This window comes from Pistacia vera, unplaced genomic scaffold (genome assembly GCF_008641045.1).
Source record: "Pistacia vera cultivar Batoury unplaced genomic scaffold, PisVer_v2 Contig104, whole genome shotgun sequence".
NCBI classification, from domain to species: domain Eukaryota; kingdom Viridiplantae; phylum Streptophyta; class Magnoliopsida; order Sapindales; family Anacardiaceae; genus Pistacia; species Pistacia vera.
Window position 1 is genome coordinate 25,337 of NW_022195071.1, and position 3,973 is coordinate 29,309.

Sequence of the window (3,973 nt, forward strand, 5' to 3'; positions counted from 1 at the left end):
TTAACTTCAAACCTGGCCAGGAAATTCACGCTTCAAAATTCAACTCCAACTCTTTCATAACTTTTTCAAGCTTCCACCAATTCATCTCATACTAAACACTACTTCTCATGGTGGAGTTCTAACCAACACTCAGCATCAAATTCATCAACAATTCTCAACATTCAAGTGCATAAATGTATATCAAAATTTCTCTACACAATTCCTTGCACAACTCTTGCTCAAACCATGACTAGGGTTGGATTTACTTACCTTGAACTTGAGTAGTTCCACATTAGAATCTCTCTCTTTGGTAGGCTTCCTCTTCTTCTTAAACCCTAAGCATATAAACTATAATAATTCAATACTTTAAAAATTAATCTCACATCTTATTGCAAGAATTCTTACCTTTGGATGCTTAGGATTGAAATTCTACGAAAACCCAGCCAAAATCCTTTAAATCTCCTTGAAAATTTGGTGAAGAGAATTGAGAGAATTGGAGATGAAGTTGGCATGTGAAGGAGTAGAGAATGGTAGGGTTTCAATTCTTGAACCCTTAATATCTCATATTAATGCTTTTACTTTCCCATTTTGCCCTCACACTTTCTAAGAAATTCCATCTTTGCCCTTTAATCAATTACAATAATGCCCTCACCTTCATTGCATTCTCCATAAAATTTCCTTACTTTTCACTCCTCACATTTACAACTAATTAGGGGTAGAATGTGTTAGAGTAGATGCCCTAGAGCCAATCAATTATTGTAGAATTGACTCTTTGTAATAATGTTCATTAATCAATAAAAGGCATTTTATTCTACGTCGTGTAAATCATTATTATTGCAATATGTTTTGATATATGTCCTTAGAATGGTAGAACCGTGACGAAGGTATCAAGTGTTTCAAATCTTGATAGTGAGAACCCTATGAGCACATATGGTGGCCATTCTAGAAATGTTCATAGCCCTAGTATTATTCTGAAGTAAAGGCACAGATAATACGGTAAGGCTATCATAGTGTTGAACGACCCTGTCGAGAGGCAATGACTGATCTCACTTATTAAGGTTGTTTGGTGACAACCTGGTGCAACACATGGGTGCTTGTTGTAGGCGGATATATCGCAGCAAGTTCACTGTACTGACCCACCAGAGGATTCCATATGGATGGTAACCCCAGTGTCTATGGAACAAATCCTCTAACGAATGGTGGTGCATGTGATCCTTAGACTTGAGATCACCGGAGTGCCTTGTGCACCAATTGGTGTAGTTTGACACTAGCCTAACGCAGTTCTATTCAGAGCTGTCAATACGGTGGTGATTGGCTGTATCAAGGAGTGTATCAAGACTATGGTGGATTGACAGAGGATTAATCACTCTCGAATATGGGAGAAGTTATCTCACGGTGCAATTCAGTATATGGCAATGACACTAAAACTGTGGCCACAGTGGGATTGAGTTGTTGCTCTATCCGGTTTATAATTCAGGTCATTGGTCCAGAAACTGAATACATAATATCGAGAGTAACCGGAGGTTGACACTATTTCTATGCCTTCGTCTCGTTGAGATACAGTATGATGAAATGATCGAATTGTACAGTAACCATATCGTTGACAGGTAGCTACTTTGCTGAATCCGAATCTATCGGGTGACCATGATGCCTTGCTAGGGGCCATCTGGGTTGTGTATAGTAGACGATTAATTGGTGTTATCGATCTTATATAATCCGTAAATTATTAGTTTTATTTGATCTTTTTATCGGATTTCAGGTACTTTCTAATGCATTTACCTAATGGTGCTTAATTCTTTACTTTTCGTGTTTCAGTTTAAAATGGACTTTGGCGAATAAAGACAAATTGGATAGTTTTGACTCAGAAATGAGCGGATCTCAGAATAGAAGAGTTCCGGAGCAGGACAAAGCACGATGAAGCTTGTTTCCAAGGAAGAGAGCCGAAAATCGAAGAATCGAACGAAGAAGCAAGAAGAGTGGCAGTTCTGTAAATTTTAGAACCTTTGAAGGAACTTCGCCCCGGCGAGAAGTTGTCTTCGCCGCGGCGATAGGCCAGAGACGATGTGGGATTTATTCATTCTCTCCGCGGCGAAGAATTCTTCTTCGCCACGGCGACAGTCAACTTATTCAGTTTTGTAAACGCACAGTTTCGTGTTGTACGTGTTTTTGGCTGGGTTTTTGGACTTAGTATAAAGAAAACTTAACCTTTTGTAAGGGGAGCTTGAGCTTTTTAGGTTTAGCCGTTTTTGCACTTTTCTTAGAGTAAAGCTTGTAGTTCTTCGGATTGTTGAGGGGAAGATTCAGATTTTGTGCTAGAAGATTCTCTTTTGGGGAGATCTCTTATCTTTCATCTCAGTTTCGTTATGTAACTTGTTTATTTCTATTTTTCGTTTTTGTAGTATTAATTTAGCTATGCACTAATCTTCTATGGGTTAGGGTTTTGATTGTAGTTTGATTTATATGGGTTAAGTATTTGATTGTTCTATTTCATGTGAATAAGGATTGGTTTGTGTTATTCTGAAATTAAGTGCACTAAGTTTCATTAAAATTTGCTCCCACAAATCCAAGAATTCGATTACTTCAACTTGATAACATTAGGAAACTTAGTGCTTTGCTACAGTCCCGCGGGAACGATATCCTACCCATCACTTTATTACTTGGACACTAGGGCACTTGCTAGTTTTGCATGTTATAGAAAACACGCATCAAGTTTTTGGCGCCGTTGCCGGGACTGTTTTTAAGTCAACATTAGGTTTTTCCTTGAGTTTAACTAGATTGAAGTTTTAATTTTTGTTTTAATTTTTGTTAGAGTATGATTTCACTTTTCTTTCAATTGTGTTCATTCAGTTTATGCGAAGAGCAAGACGTCAACCAGTGGTTCCTGTTGACCTGAGCTTGAGAGGACTGTAAGAAGTTAAACAGAAAGAAGAAAAGAATACACTTACTGCAGAATCGGAAGAAGTTGTTGTTGAAATGGCTGAACAAGAAAATAGGACACTGAGGGAATTTTCAGTTCCCACAGTGATGGAAGTGGGTCAAGTATTACTAGACCTACAGTCCAAGCAAACAACTTCGAGATCAAGCCGCAATCATCCAGATGATCCACAGCGTATCGTAGATTCAACGGTGATTTGAAGGAGGATCCGAATCAGCACATTGCAAATTTCTTGGAAATTTGTACACCTTCAAGTCAAATGGAGTGTCGGATGATGCTATTAGGCTGCGTTTATTCCCATTTTCATTGGGAGATAAAGCAAAAGGGTGGTTAATGGCATTACCACCGGGAACGATAACACATGGAATGATCTGGCACAAAAATTCTTGACCAAGTTCTTTCCTCCAGCGAAGTCAGCGAAATTGAGAAATGATATCACATCATTTCTCCAAGATGTGCTGAGTCGTTGTACGAGGCATGGGAAAGATACAAGGAATTAATGAGGAAGTGCCCCATCATGGTTTGCCGGTTTGGCTTCAAGTCCAAACATTCTATATGGTTTGATGGGTAACGTGCAAACCATGGTTGATGCAGCTTCAGAGCTTTGCAGAATAAGACACCAGAGGAGGCGTATGAGTTGCTTAGGTTTTGGCAAGCAACACTATCAAAGACCGAATGAGAGAGTAACAACGAGAAATCTTCGGGTCTTCATGAAGTAGATGCTTTCACAGCCATCTCACCCAACTCACTGCACTCCAAAACAGTTGGGAACTATGCAGGTAAATTCTATACAACACCTCAATTAACATGTGATTTTTGTGCAGGAAACCATGGACAGCGAGTGCCAAGTTGGAAACACATTTGCACCGTCATCTTCATCAACGGAGCAAGTGAACTACTTGGCAGATCAAAGACAACCGACACCCGTTCTCCAACACATACAACCCTGTGTGGAGAAATCATCCGAATCTGGCTTGGGGAATCGAATCAACAAGGTAACCAATGGAACCAGAGGCAAGTTCAAAATAACCCGCCAGGGGTGACCAATCAACCGGGAGA

General features: G+C 39.5%; 1 non-coding gene across 1 annotated transcript; it reads right to left on the bottom strand.

Annotated features, from left to right (window-relative positions):
- Positions 1–3,333: 3,333 nt before the first annotated feature.
- LOC116126386 lies at positions 3,334–3,438 on the bottom strand. The gene has a single exon (XR_004127473.1). It is a non-coding gene; the product is annotated as a small nucleolar RNA R71 (small nucleolar RNA).
- Positions 3,439–3,973: the final 535 nt, after the last annotated feature.